The 16,080-nt window shown below is 42.9% G+C and overlaps 1 long non-coding RNA gene across 1 annotated transcript in view; it reads right to left on the minus strand.

Annotated features, from left to right (window-relative positions):
• LOC141097378 (uncharacterized) overlaps nt 1–4,334 on the minus strand; it is a 133,907-nt gene extending 129,573 nt beyond the window's left edge. Inside the window, exon 1 of the long non-coding RNA XR_012233937.1 lies at nt 4,021–4,334. This is a non-coding gene — a long non-coding RNA (uncharacterized lncRNA). The remainder of the gene's footprint in view (nt 1–4,020) is intronic.
• Nucleotides 4,335–16,080: the final 11,746 nt, after the last annotated feature.

The raw sequence follows: 16,080 nt of genomic DNA on the forward strand, positions 1-16,080 counted from the left end.
GGCGGTCCAACTAATGGGGCCCTTACCATCACTAGACTGAGGGTCTCTATTAGCTACCTTCCCAACCTCATGGCAAGACTGAGTTTGATTGGAATGGTAGTTGGGAATGAACTATATTAGGACTGAACTTGATGGATGGTTGGACATCCACCGTTCTAACCAGGATGTAGGTGATAAATTGTTTAAACCGGAATTTCTCTTTAAGGCAACCACTCATAGTTCATGAGTTAATCTTGACATACTAGGTGTCAGTGTCCTATAGTACTAGAGCACCAAGCATCAAAGTGACAAGATCCTAGAACTTCAAATGTTAAGGTGCTATAGGACTCCAGAACCTTAACCTATTTGTGACACATTTCAAGATCTATATGTCATAGCATCACAATCACATTTGTCAATATGATCACCACTCATTCATTGGCCAAGATACTTCTGGAGATCTAATTGTCTGTGGGTCCAGACCTGTGCCTTCCATCACTAATATAATTACCATGAGGGTCTTACTAAATGGAGACATTGATGGGCTCTGGTATTGATCTACAGTTCTAATGATGACCCTATAGTTTGTGGCCCTCCTAGTTATTCCCATTGTGCTTATAGATATAATTTGGTGCAGTATTATTATAATATGCGCTGCCGATTTTAAAAACCTTCAGTCTTTAAACATTAATGATCAATTAGAGAAAATTGGTCACTGTGTCCTCAGGTGGTATTGGACCATACGATTACTCTACAGGTCCAAGTTTTCGTTCTTGTCCATTTCCATCACACTACGTAATGGAGCGTTAGACATAAACCAGCTGTATATTTTAGTTTTAACAAAACTATTAGTAAAATTGCTTCATTTTCTATTCCATAGAAGAAAAGAGTGAGACGGTCAAAGAGTTACAGTACAAGTAAATCTAATTAAAAATACATTTATTTTGGTGTATATGGACATGTGGTGTCACAGAAGGCGTTCATACAAAATTATAATAATATATCACACAACAACAGATTTTTACACAATACTACATGAGTAGGTATACATACCAATTGGATTTGTAAAAAGCTGCTAACGATGTGGTGCGGAACCCCAACGTACGTTTCGGACATAGCCTTCGTCAGGGGGTGGCGTATGTGTGGAACACATATATATATAGCGCTCACACCATTAGCAGCTTTCTACAGATCCAATTGTTATGTATACCTACTCATGAAGTATCACAGCAATATCATTGCCCCCTACAGTGTTCATGATTGATGGGAACAATACACTATAACTAAATTTGGCTATCGATATGAGACATTTTGTCTGGTCTTGCCGATTGTTCTATATGACAATTTTTTTTTTTACTTCTTTCATGGTTTCGTCCATTGTTGGGGACCAGTAATAAATTACTAGCACCAGTGCACTTTATATTGAGGTCTGTGCAAAGTTTATTAGAGGCTGTATCTAACAATATCTATTATTATCACTGATACACCTTCAATAAAGGCCCATTGCAATTATGCTGTTCTCTGCCTAATATTATATGCTGCTTTGTGCAATTTATTTTAATTTTGTGTGAGCGCCATCTGTGCTACCACATGCCCATATACAAGGAAATAAGGGTACTTTTAATCCTATTTATTTACACTGTACCTCTTTGATAGTCTCTCGGTTTTCTTCTTTCTTGGTTTATGAAAATATATGAGCAAAAAAATTGCAGGACCCAAGCTGGGTGGCAAGTACTTTGTGGAAGGGAGCTCTGCAAGCTGCCTCCTACTTTCCAGAATCTGTGGCTCCACTTTTGATTCGTCTGGCCCGGCGCGATGTCGTGTGTGTATCAAGCCACAACAATGACGTCACGCCAAGATGGCTAATCGAAAGAGCCGTCGGGGATGCTGGGAGGTAGTTCACAGAGCTCTCGTCCAAAAGTCATGGACGAGACATGGCCATTACCAGGGTCCTACGAAGTATGTGCCCCATCTCTAGGGTAAACCCTTGCAGTACGGAATCGGCAGAAGATTAGAGGATTACGTTCTTTGTTCCAGGATCACTGAACCTACTGTACATCACAAGATTCCTTCTACACAAGGCCGCTGTTTTTTTTATGATGTGGATGCTTATTCTGATGGTAAATCATGGCTTTTCCAGGCAGGGACAGGTTATGTGTTGGGGCAGAAAACATAAATGTCTCTGGATTATTTACAGCTTTGGGAAAACACAAACTCTGGACACATAGGTGGACGTTGGCCAACGTGTGCACTAGCTCGTGAGTACAGTACGGGCATATAATGAACGTTCACACTTACTGTAGCTCAATTCAGCAGTGTATTGCTGCACTGGTTTGTACATAGATGGATGTATACATAGATTAAAAAAAAAAACGACCAGCACCCCTTAATGAAGCATGTGTGAACAGGTTCAAGCTGCTGTGACTGCCAAATATACAAACTAAAGAATACAGCAGCCTTTGTAAAAGCTAAGATACTGCATTAGGCTATGTTCACACATTGCATTTTTTTTGCCACTCTTTTTTATGCAAACTTTAAGCTGCGTTTTACAGTACCAGCAAAGTCTATGAGATTTCAGATATCTCGTACACACATATATTGGTTTTATTTTCCTGACTGATTTGGAAAACATGATTTTTGGGGCACTAAACTTTATCAGCATACACAAGAGGCAACGAAAACGCAGCAAAACCTGCTTTTTTGCCTCAACTTCGAACAGGAAAGGAAAAACAAAGCAAAAACGCAACGTGTGAACATAGCCTTACTGCTATTTAGACAAGTCCAGTTCTTGTGAGCCCACTAGCCACAAGACATTCCTTTCTCGGTAGGGACCATAACTATTTTAGCCATGGATCTCCTGGGACAAAACCTACAAATTAAAGGGCAAGTAGGAGCCAATGCTTATTAAAAACAGCCGTAGTGCTCACACAGACGTCTGCGCAAATTTGTATGAGCGCAGACCACTAATAAACGTACTGGTCACAAATCTACCGACCCGAGGAGGACTGCCTCATAGAAATACATGAAGGTGTCACACTTGGGTCGGGAGAGCTGCAGCCAGTCCGTGCACTGCGCTCCAAGGTCGGACGGGTTTGTATAAACGTCTGCGTGACTCCTTAAGCTAATGGGAAGACTATTCAGCCAGATAGAGAGGCTGTCACGATCTCCAATAGTATACTCCAAAAAAACAGACTGAACAGTGCCTCCTGACAGAACGTAGCATGTGTGAACAGGCGCATGGTGCTAGGACTGCACACTATAAAAACAAGAGTACAGCAGCCTCGCCATGTCTGATAGAAATAGTTAGGGCCCCGAGAGAGAAAGAACGAGAGAAAGAAAGAGAAAAAATAGAGAGAAGGAAAAAAAAGAAAGAGAGCAAGAAAGAGATAAAGAAAGAAAGAGAAAGAAAGAGAAAGAAGGAAAGAGAGCAAGAAAGAGAGAAAGAAAGAAGTAGAGAAAGAAAGAAAGAGAAAGAAAGAGAGAAAGAAAGAGAAAGAAAGCAAGCAAGAAAGAACGAGAGAAAGAGAAAATAGAGACAAGGAAAAAAAGAAAGAGCAAGAAAGAGAGCAAGCAAGAAAGAGAAAGAAAGAGCAAGAAAGAGATAAAGAAAGAAAGAAAAAGAGAGAGAAAGAAAAAGAAAAAGAGGGAGAAAGCAAGCAATCTCCCTCCTGTAGACTGTACAGTATCGCACGAGTCTCCTAGGTTATAGCATTGAACTATATATCACAGCGGATGTTTTGCTGCCCAGAATCTATTCCAGGGCCATACATGCATGCTGGGAGTTGTAGTCCATACAGATAATGCATACAGTCGCTTACAGGTAACAGCCTCTCACTAGTTATGATTATAAACATCTGAGCTATGTGGTCGCAGTGGAATTTCCAAAATGTCATCTATATGAAAGGGATTCTGACGCTGTCTAAAATTTGAGGGGCAAAAACATCTGAATGAGCAATTTGGTTAAAATTCCCGGGGCTGTGATTTGCATAGAGAGCTTGGTGCAGTGTGGGAGTGGGAGTGCTGCGTGCTTTTCCCCCTTACCTGATGAGACAGGCAGCCTTTCTGCTTCCCAACAGCAGCCCTGACGTAATGGAAGTGAGCGAAGCGAGGGAGAAATGGCAACGATGATGTTCTGAGAGGAAGTATATGTCACTAACCACTTCCCATATCCCCGGCCCCACGCACCCTCTGACATTCACACTTAATGCCGTCTATTAAAGAGCTTATCTGGGACATTACAATTGATCATCTGTTTGAAAGGGCGAGCGCTCCGCATCCCATTTATCAGGCACCTGCCATAACTATGAAGTGTGGCTGTACTCCAAGGCAGAAAGGCCGAGCGATAGACACATAAATGAGACCACTATTACTACAGCGCAACCCCTTTATTGTAAATAGCTTATTAGCAGGGGCTTCTGATGGTCAGACCCTCACCAATAGCCTACCCTAGGAATAGGCCATCAATTTTATAAGGGTTTCTCTCAGGGAATAGAAGAAAAATATACAAAGGAAAATATTATGAATAAATTCCAAAATATGTTTAATTAGCAAATCACACTAATTTTTATCTTTGGGATTTAATCACTATAGTACACTAATTGGCTGATGTCTTCTTACACTGACAGAAACCTGTTCTGTTATTAAGGTACAAGCCAGGGAGCATGTACATTAGGAAGACTGTTGCAGTGACCATGAGATAGCTGGACAGTATGTGGTTACTGCCGTCATCCAGCATTCAGAAAAACAAGGACAGCAGTGTGAGCAGCCTCTTCTTACCTCAGCACCCCTGATATCTCCAGTATTAGATCAGATACGTGGTGGACAGCAGTGTGAGCAGCTTCTTACCTCAGCACTCCTGGTATGTCCAGTATTAGATCAGATACAGGGTGAACAGCAGTGTGAGCAGCCTCTTCTTACCTCAGCACTTTTGGTATCTCCAGTATTACATTAGAAAGACATAGGGACCAGCATTGAGCAGCCTCTTCTTAATTCAGCACCCCGTTTATCCTATATAGGATCACATTTTCCTCTATATAGTGAGAGTGATGAGGATGGTGCAGAGCTCCACGGGAACCTGTCCCATTACATTCTAAGAGAGGTTTCCACCAGTGTTACAAGATGAAAGCTATTTCTCCAAACTTGAGCACTCAGCTCAGCCTCGTATTCATGTCTTTTCAACAGGGAAACATCATCAGACTTCATCATCAGTTGGGGGACAGTTGTGAGGCCTTCATACACCTCAGATGGTTAGCTAACTTTCATGTAATGTGTATGGGTGGCGTAAAAGGGAATCTGTCAGCAGGTTTTTACTTTGTAAACAGACCAGCATGATGTAGGGGAAGGGACCCTGAATTCAGCAATGTATCACTTACTGGGCTGTGTGTTGCGTTGTCAATAAAATAAGTGTCTTATTGGCAGATTATCACCAGGACTAGATGTCCTGTGACTGGTACTTCTCCTGCTCTGGGTATCCCCAGTGCCACCACTAATTGGCAGCTTTCTGCCTATGCAGAGTGTACAGACAAAACTGCCAATCAGTGGTATGGGCGCAGTCATACAGAGCTCAGCAGAGACCTGAAAAATCTCAAGCAAATAAAACAGATATTTTATCAAAACTACAGCAAGCAGCCCAGTAAGTGACACATCATTGTAATCAGGGTCTCAGCCCCTATATCGTGCTGCTCTCGGACTACAAGCCACAAACCTGGTGACATATTTCCTTTAAAGTTAGCTCTATCATTGCTTCATTAAAGATATATCTCCAGACCTTTCCCTTCTTGGGGACTTCTGATACAGATTGTTATGGAAAGTTTGTTGGGGGACCTTCTCCCTTTCGGAGAGGGCTTGAAGTTCATTGCATCCTTATGTACTTTTGTGCGTTATGCTGCACTCTTTTTGCACTTGAATAAAGTTATATCATCCCTTTTAAAAAAAGATTATTTAGAAAATTATATAGAATCTATAGATTCTAGAAGTTAGTGACAATAAATCCTCATAATCCTTGTAGTCTACAGAGGTTATTGGTATTATCTGTAGTTTAGTTTAATGAAAGGGTTAATGTTGAACATTAGGACAGGAAGGTGCATGAAATACCTAGTGATGGCAGAAGTAGATTTCATCATGAGTGAATAGGTTTACCACTCAACACCCTAACCAAGTCTACCCTTGTACAGTGTTTTTCCTGCTTCCCACTAGAGATTGCCAAATTAAGAAAAGCCAGCCTTTTTGCCTTCTTTTTCGGCTCATAAGTCAAGAAGGAGAACACAAGTCTAATTTGTCTCGTTCAAGGCTCCTCGAGTTTGACAAAACCTAAGACAGAAACAAAGTGAGCATATACGCTGCTGTAAGCAAAGTAAAAGCAATAGTGCATATATATAGGGTGCTTAGTAAACACTGCTTCTGTTTAAAAAAAAAAAATGGGAAAAAGCCATCGCACCAGCGTCAAGGTGTGCCCAAATTCAGGATGGTCCTAACCTCTAGTATTAAAAACCTTACCTTGTGTCAAAGTGATGTCAATGTGAATGGGGGCTGAACAGGACCAGGTCCCAAACATGGGAACCCAGCAAAATTGGAAGATATGTAAATGTAATGTACAGCTTGAAGAAAGTGAGGCCACACCCTTACCTGCACTAATTGCAGAAAGCTTGGGACCTGGTCGTCCTGCTCATGGTAAGGTTTTTCATTCTAGAGGTCAAGACCATTCTGAATTTGGGTACACCTTGACGGCAGTGGGATGGTTTTTACGCATTTTTTGGTAAAAAAAAAAAAAAACGGTGTTTACTAAGCACCCTATTTATTTATATACACTATCGATTTTGCTTGTTTGCTTACAGCAGGGCATATGTTCATTTTGTTTCTGTCTTAGGTTATGTCTGTTTTGTGGCCAGTCTGAACACGCTCCTATTTTGCATGCACTCAAATTTATATGCAAGTTCATTTTTTTGGTCAAGTCCTCTTGAGTTTGGCCTGTGGGGGTTGACCTACAAAAAAGAGGTCACATCACTGACAGCCACATATACAAGGAGTGTAGCTCAATTTTACATATGTAAACATATGATTTATGTATATCAGCCCAAAATATACAGTACAAATAACCTTTCCGTTTCCTTGCCGTCAAAGGACTCGTTCCTTTGCTTTCAGGCAGCGGGAGTGAAAGATGGCGAGATGCAGTAAAAGGCCATAAACCGAGCAAGGAAACAAATCGATAAGATTTACATTTGTAAAGCAATAGAACAACCCAAGAGAGCCGGGCGGCGGACGGATGCTTACCACAGCGCACACAACACGCCTGCTATCCATAAAGCCTTAGTAGCCAGATTTCAGGTTTAAGCCTAATACAGGGAAGCAGCTGGAATTCTCTACAACAGGTTTCTAGGACTTTTACTGTGAAACTTTACAGCTGGTTTTTGATACTCAACGCCAGTTCTGCAATTCCTACAGTTGTGTCCAAAAGTATTGACACCCCTGCAATTCTTTCAGATAATACTCAGTTTCTTCCTGAAAATGATTGCAAACACAAATTCTTTGGTATTATTATCTTCATTTAATTTGTCTTAAATGAAAAAACAAAAGAGAATGAAGCAAAAATCAAAACATTGATCATTTCACACAAAACTCCAAAAATAGGCCAGACAAAAGTATTGGCACCCTCAGCATAATACTTGGTTGCACAACCTTTAGCCAAAATAACTGCGACCAACCGCTTCTGGCAACCATCAATGAGTTTCTTACAATGCTCTGCTGGAATTTTAGACCATTCTTCTTTGGCAAACTGCTCCAGGTCCCTGATATTTGAAGGGTGCCTTCTCCAAACTGCCATTTTTAGATCTCTCCACAGGTGTTCTATGGGATTCAGGTCTGGACTCATTGCTTTCCACCTTAGAAGTCTCCAGTGCTTTCTCTCAAACCATTTTCTAGTGCTTTTTGAAGTGTGTTTTGGGTCATTGTCCTGCTGGAAGACCCATGACCTCAGAGAGAGACGCAGCTTTCTCACACTGGGCCCTAAATTATGCCGCAAAATTTGTTGGTTTTCTTCAGACTTCATAATGTCATGCACACGGCAAAGCAGTCCAGTGCCAGAGGCAGCAAAGCAATGCCAAAACACCAGGGAACCTCCGCCATGTTTGACTGTAGGGATCGTGTTCTTTTCTTTGAATGCCTCTTTTTTTCTCCTGTAAACTCTATGTTGATGCCTTTGCCCAAAAAGCTCTACTTTTGTCTCATCTGACCAGAGAACATTCTTCCAAAACGTTTTAGGCTTTTTCAGGTAAGTTTTGGCAAACTCCAGCCTGGCTTTTTTATGTCTCGAGGTAAGAAGTGGGGTCTTCCTGGGTCTCCTACCATACAGTCCCTTTTCATTCAGACGCCGACAGATAGTACGGGTTGACACTGTTGCACCCTCGGACTGCAGGGCAGCTTGAACTTGTTTGGATGTTAGTCGAGGTTCTTTATCCAACATCCGCACAATCTTGCGTTGAAATCTCACGTCAATTTTTCTTTTCCGTCCACATCTAGGGAGGTTAGCCACAGTGCCATGGGCTTTAAACTTCTTGATGACACTGCGCACGGTAGACACAGGAACATTCAGGTCTTTGGAGATGGACTTGTAGCCTTGAGATTGCTCATGCTTCCTCACAATTTTGTTTCTCAAGTCCTCAGACAGTTCTTTGGTCTTCTTTCTTTTCTCCATGCTCAATGTGGTACACACAAGGACACAGGACAGAGGTTGAGTCAACTTTAATCCATGTCAACTGGCTGCAAGTGTGATTTAGTTATTGCCAACACCTGTTAGGTGCCACAGGTAAGTTACAGGTGCTGTTAATTACACAAATTAGAGAAGCATCACATGATTTTTTGAACAGTGCCAATACTTTTGTCCACCCTCTTTTTATGTTTGTGTGGAATTATTTCCAATTTGGCTTTATGACAATTATTTTTGTGTTTTTTCATTTAAGACAAATTAAATGAAGATAATAATACCAAAGAATTTGTGTTTGCAATCATTCTCAGGAAGAAACTGAGTATTATCTGACAGAATTGCAGGGGTGTCAATACTTTTGGCCACAACTGTATATTTTCATTGTCTTTAGAAGTATTTTTATATTTCATTAATCCCTGTAAGTGGCGATGCAATTACTTTTTACAGTATTGGTTTGTGAGCCATAGATAGATATTAGATAGATAGATAGTTTGAGCCCAAAAAAGCTGAGATCTCAGACTGTTTTTCTGTGGATCCTCTTCTTCCATAGTAGAGTTGCTTTAGCTATCACAGAGGTGGGCTGCTTTTGTTTCCTTCCATAACTAGTAGTAGTGATGAGCGAACGTGCTCAGATAAGGCGTGTACTAACCGATTGACTTCGGCGTGCTTGAAAAATATGTTCGAATCCCCGTGGCTGCAACACATCCAGAGATTTCCTTTTTTTGTTGCAGCTGTCTAACAGCCACGAGACATGCAGCCGCGGGGACTCGAACATACTTTTCCAAGCACGCCTAAGGCACATGAACATGCTCAAATAAAGCCTTATCTGAGCATGTTCACTCATGACTAATAATTAGATTGTTACGACACAGCTGTCGGGTGACCTGGGACCAAGGGCTCCTCCCTGTCCCTAAAACTAGGGGGCGCCCTAGCTCACCCTACTCCCCGGGATACTTCTGAAGGTGAAGATGCCGGGGTCTCCAACCTTGCCTTATCTCCTGAGTTAGCCCTCCGTGTTATCTCTTCCTCCACCCAGGGAAGAGGGGCACCGTAGTACACCAACCCGACCAACAAGGGTTAACAGAAAATTCCAGGCATACAAAATATTCGCTCACATATAACAGAGGAATGCACCGGGGTGTGAAGGTAGGGGAATAAACCAAAAGAGAGAAGGATAAGGAATTACCACACATGCAAACCAAACAACCGTCACAGATAACTCCTCCAACTCTCCTTCTCATAAGAACTCCTCGCCTTGCCATGCACTACATGCTAGTTCTGACAAGGATTTGTATCAGAGCCCAGATTATAAAGGGAAAAGGAGTGGCTAACCGAGCTCAGCTGTGAGCACAGGGATTCCCAACATGGTCGATTAACCCCTGTTCTGCCAGAAGAAATAAACACATTTGAAATGAAGGAGAAATGCTTCTTCTGAGTGCTTGAGTAGGAGCAATCAGACACTGCGGTCTTCTGGCTCCAAGTTGTAGTGGTAACCCCGTGACATAGATCTCTGCAGGATAACAAAAAGAAATATTGTTACTTGACTTTCTGCAGAATAAGCTGTCCTGTGTTTACAAGAAAAGTAACACAATTCCTGGTCATTATATGACCCGTATATTGGCTTTTTCACCAGTTTTCACCTCTGCAGAATATCTCTAATTTATGTCGTCTCCCATGCACTGCACACACTGACATGAAGGATACCTGCTCTCCTGTCTCTATGTAGCATTCAGAAGCAGTAGCAGCATGGAGGACATTATGCAGCATTACTTCACAGTGTTGCTGTGAATCCACCTCTGAGGTCTAGGCTCACAAATCACCTATCACTAGGTCTTTGGAATGTGAGAGGAAACCCACACAAACATGGTTGGGAACATAAACACGCTTTGTATGTTGTCCTTGGGGGAAATTGAACCCAGGACCCCAAAGCTGCAATGCTAACCTCTGAGCTACCATGCTGCCCAAATGTTCGGCTTCTATATGATGATACAGTTCATTGGCTTTAACTACAGTGAGTGCAGAAAATGCAGTTACATTTGGGACCATGAGCCTAGGGGTCCAGAAGAAGACCAACAGTATTAAAAACCCATGATAGCTTTGAGCCCTGCTGAAGTTTGTAGCGCCCAATTCAACTTCTCCAAGTTAAGCCACGGGGCCATACATGGTAAGTCAGCAGGGGGCTGCAGAAAGAACTGGTCGTCAGCATCCTGAGAGTTAACAGAAAATAAGCACTATTTTAATATTAATCTGCAGAATATTTGCAAAGCTGCTCAACAATTTACCTGGAATTGAAGTGTAAATGACCACGTATTCTATGGACTATGATGTCGCTTGTGCTTATGTTCCCGAGATCCCTACGCTGACAGCTAGGCTTGTTACCCGGCTGCTATGGAAGCATCAGCGTTGGCATAAGAGCTCAGGCAGAAGTCAGCGATGCTGTAATTGTTGCATAATTCATGGATTTGTCTTATTGTCAGTTCCGCACCCCGTCCCCCTCTATCAGTGCTAAGCACACTAATCACCCACACGGCTGCATCCCTAACTAGGGGCGGTGAATCCGCTGACACTCGGCATCCCGGTGACATTTTCAAATTCATCTTAATGTCCGTGAAAGGAAATATCCTTTCTAAAGTGCAGTAAGGCTGGCACTACGGCTGCATTGATTACTCTGGCGGTAGAGCTCAGCCTCTTAATATCACCCGTGTTTTCTGCTCCCTCTTATACCAAACAAGCAGGATCTCATTTTTCTCTCATCCAGCAGAAGAGGCTGCTTTATATTCAGCAAGTATCCCCGAACATTGCAGAAGAGGCACAGTAATGCCAATAGGTCCTGAGGCAGACAATTCACTTTGCATAAAATCCATTGTCTCACCGGGCGAGTATCCGCAGTGTAGATACAGCCGGGTACATCTACTTTATCTGCAGTAAGGTGTGTAAAGTAGTAATGAGCTCTGAGTGGCTGCACCATCTCTAGAGTAGAGCGAAAAGAGTAACAAGAACCGGTCCGGTGGCCCCGGATAAGAGTCCTGCCAACCTCAATATTACTGGTGACTCTTCTGGTTTGTAGGCCTGGCATAACATCATAGTTGCTGCGTGACTCACACACAGTGGCATAAAGAGAGTCTGATGGGACCAGGAGGAACATTTGGACCTGGTTGTCTCCATCTGCATGTTGGTCAGATGTATGGGCCCTTGTAGCATTTCAGATCCTATAAACATATAGGTGTTCGCCGCCCATTTAATAATCTCCCCCATCCTGGCCCCTTTCTGTAACAATGTCCCCCATCCTGAGCCCCTTCCAGAAAAAAATATCCCCATCCTCGCCTCTTCCAGTAATAATGCTCCCTGTCCTGGGCCCTTCCAGTAACAATGGACCCCATCTTGGGCCCCATGCTATAACAATGTCCCTCATCCTGGGCCCCTTCCCGGTATAATGCCTCCCACCCTGGGTCCCTTCCCGGTATAATGCCCCTCCATCCTCAGCCCCTTCCTGGATATTGCCCCTCCATCCTGGGCCCCTTCCTGGTATAATGCCTCTCCATTCTGGGCCCCGTCCATTTTTCTCAATCACATATTAATAAGAAACAAATGATTATTCTTACCTTCAACGGCTCCCACGATGTGTGGCGTCCTCCTCTATTCCTGGAGAAGCTAGCAGTTGACTTCAGTGTACCAGCATGGGTAGCACATGACGCCAATGCCGTGCACCATCAGTCCCGGGCAAACCAATGTCTGCTGCCTCTGATTGGCTGGCGGTGTGTATTGCAGTGCAGGTAGCCTACATGTGTTGCCAAGAACAATATTCTATGAGTGTAAAATGAGCTATAAGAAAAAGACAAAAAGAACATAGGTGAAAAATAGATGACAATATGAGACAACATACTCTATCTTCAAAGAGGATCCTGCAGCATGAATACAGCGCCTCTTCCTTGCAGCACAAGCCGCTTTTCTATTGCACTTATCTTGCATATTCACTAACATCATACCATCTGCTTGTCTGAGGAAGGACTGGGGTACAGCCCGAAAAGCTATTTTGGCTTTGTGAATTATCATTCTAATAACATCAGATGTTCCTTTGAATTGTTTTGAGAGCGGTGACAGGTCCATACTTATTATACTTCAAGGACTGGAACCTTTCCCTTCAAGGACTGGAACCTTTCCCTTCAAGGATTGGAACCGTTCCCTTCAAGGATTGGAACCGTTCCCTTCAAGGATTGGAACCGTTCCCTTCAAGGATTGGAACCGTTCCCTTCAAGGATTGGAACCGTTCCCTTCAAGGATTGGAACCTTTCTCGGGCACCAGTCCATTGGTAGATCCAAATATCTTATATTCTTAGTTTATATATAAATTGTACCACTCAAGTTAAAGCTTTAGTAAATCTGCTCCTTTTGTCAGTACCAACATTACAGCTGTGATGAATGGGGAAAGTGACAATTTTGTAGGAATCCAGTCAATCCATCAACATTTTGACATCTGGGAGGTAACCCAAGCAAACAGAAGGAGAAGATACCTACTCCATGAAGCTATAGCTCTGAACTTATGATGCCAATGCTAACCACTGAGTCACCATGCTGCCCAATATAAGACAGGTGCGTAATCTTGTAAAATAAAACATGAGGCTCATCTTGTGAAGTCGACCGGCTAAGCCCCAGGTCCAGGTGGGCGTCGGTGAGCTGGCAGGATGGAGAGCGAGGATGTGGCACACACAGGAGTCGTGGGAGGACCAGGACGGTTTAACTGAAGTCATCAGGAATGGAAGCAGGTTAGCACGGTGTGCACAGGAAGTGAAGGGCACAAAACATGAGTCTTAAATAGCAATCCGAAAACACAGGTGTGAGCCCTAATGGGCTAGGATGATGATGTCACTGAGCCACTCCTGTCAACCTGCAAAGCCCAACATGGACCACACAAAAGACCGAGGTGAAGGGAGCAAAGCCCGGACCCGGGACAGGTGTGCAACCTAAAAAGTCTGGACTCCATTTCATATTGGCTCAGTGGTTACTATTTAGGTGTCTAAGATCAATAGTTTGTATTTTCTCCCATCCCCTAAAATAAATATGTTGGCATCCTATCAAATTGTCCCTACTGTGTGCCTGATATGGGAAAGTAAGTATGTGAACCTGTAGGGAACAGGGACTATATAACCAAAGAGAAATAAACCTTTCTGGCGTTCCTAATCCCAGTCATTGTACATTCAATCCAGCTCACTTCCAAAGGAATACAGAAAGTGAAAAGAAGCAAATAACTAAAAAGAAATCAAATCTGATGCTGCATAATAACCAAAAAACAAAGCGCGAGGCGAAGAAACCGCGCGTTCTGATTTCCGCTCCATCGCCTCCCATGATGATGTATTATATATTTACACATCCGAACAAAGGAAAATGTTCTTCTCTCATCCGTCCCTTGTGCTGCAAAGCAAAACCAATTACTGCGGAGTGTGTAACGCTACGTGGAAAGTGATGCCGGTTACAAAACCGTTACCACCCCAATGATAGCAGCGGGTAAAGGAACATGGGCAAAGAAAGAAAATAAAATCATTTATCAAGGGTCGTTTTTGATATGTTTGCATCAAAATTGGAGAAAAAAGCAATTGGGCAGCCTGGTGGGTGACCGGTGCGGATTTCCTTGTAATTTCGCCCTCCCCCTATTATTTACGGGACCAGTTTACCATGACTGTACTTAGGACTTATAATTTTTTTTTTTCATGCTACATTTCCTTTCAGGACTCCAATTAACTTTTTGCCCTCGTGCAGCTCGGCAATGGCTGTTTCATTTGCTGTAGGCACTTTTTTTAAAGTATCTTTCCGGGTATGGCGCCACGGAGTAATAACAATAACAATTCCAAATGAGCCATTGAAATAAATCACATAGATTTAGGTGAATCTCGCAAGTAAGAAAAAAATACAGCACTCGCCGGATGTTTAAGATACAAGCACGCGGCACTAACTCATCCCCACGAAATGACTCCGCTCCACCGAGACTGCAGAATATTTACCTTCCTTAAAAACTGCGCCGCCGGGCGATAAAGCCCCGGGACGAGTTAGCAAAAGAGTTGATTGCATTGCTGTACACAAGGGCGTCACAAATCATATCCGTGTGTGATTACGGCACGGCTGCAACCGGCCACAAAGTAGCGGCATAACTTTAAAGTTCTTACTTCTTATTTATGCCGGTTATTAAATCCACCAGGCTCATTACCGGGAACGGCCTTCAGGCTCCGATCGGAAGAGGCTTCTTATCTAGACCTATATGCAGAAGGGATAAGTTATATGTGCCAGTGGTAATTTGTAACTGGGAGTCGGGATATTGCGGCCATAATTCTGACACCTCCTGTTCTGTTGGAGGAACATAGAAGATAATGGCAGGAAAAAAAAAAATGTCCATTGGTTCGTGGGGAGGAAATGATAAACAGGGGGTACCGAGAGGACAGGTGGAGACGGACAGATAATAAATGTGATGTTCCGTCACAATACAATGAAAAAGGTTCATTTATAATGATGAAATGTCTCATGATGGAGCAGGGGAAGATGGAGAAAAGAAATTCTCCATCTTCTCCATTGTGTCAGTCCACTCGGATGACATCTGAGTGCAGCATACGGTTTCCACGGACTCAGTGACTTGTATAACCGAGTGCCATCCGAATATTAGCTCAAACGGGGGGAGTACAGTGATTTTTTTTTTTGTTCTTAGACCCCGTCGAACATACAGCCATGTGCACAAGCCCTTAATGTGGATTTCCCACTAATAGGGACGTTTCCAGCATATTGATTCGGCTAATCCAGAGGTCTGAGATTTGCCTGCAATGCAACCAAACTAAACTATGGAGACGCTCGATCCAGAAGAGAAGTAGCAGAAATCGCCGCCTTCATCAATATTAACCTTTTCGCCGCCCTAGACTACAGGGGATTTTAATTGGGTTTTCCGGTTTCAGAAAATTCCTCTCTGTCGGATCCAGTTCGTATTAAAAAAAACAACAAAAAAACCTTGTACATCACTCATGTAATATAACCTTGTCATGTGACATCAGACCTGCAGACAATGCCAGACACCAGGATTCAGTGTCGGACCTGGGGAGGGTAAGTAAAGCCTTTTTTTTTTTTTAAACCAGTGGACAGGGTTTCTGAAACTGATAACCTCTATATATTAACACATAAAAGTTCTAGAATATAAAGGATATTCATGTGAACTCTTTTTCCATCCTGTATTAAGGGGACCCTGTCAGCACAGGATGACTGTTCACACTAAGTCCCACCCCTCGGTGCTTCACGACGGTGGCCAGTCGTTTAACTACACCCAGCTGCTTGTTTTCCCCCCAATCTCTACCCCCTTCGTCTTTGATGGACAGCTCTAGCTTCAGGCTTCATAGAGCCTGAAAAAGGAAGAGACAGATGGAAACCAAGCA

This window comes from Dendrobates tinctorius, unplaced genomic scaffold (genome assembly GCF_039654945.1).
Source record: "Dendrobates tinctorius isolate UK_male_01 unplaced genomic scaffold, ASM3965494v1 ptg000084l, whole genome shotgun sequence".
NCBI lineage: Eukaryota > Metazoa > Chordata > Amphibia > Anura > Dendrobatidae > Dendrobates > Dendrobates tinctorius.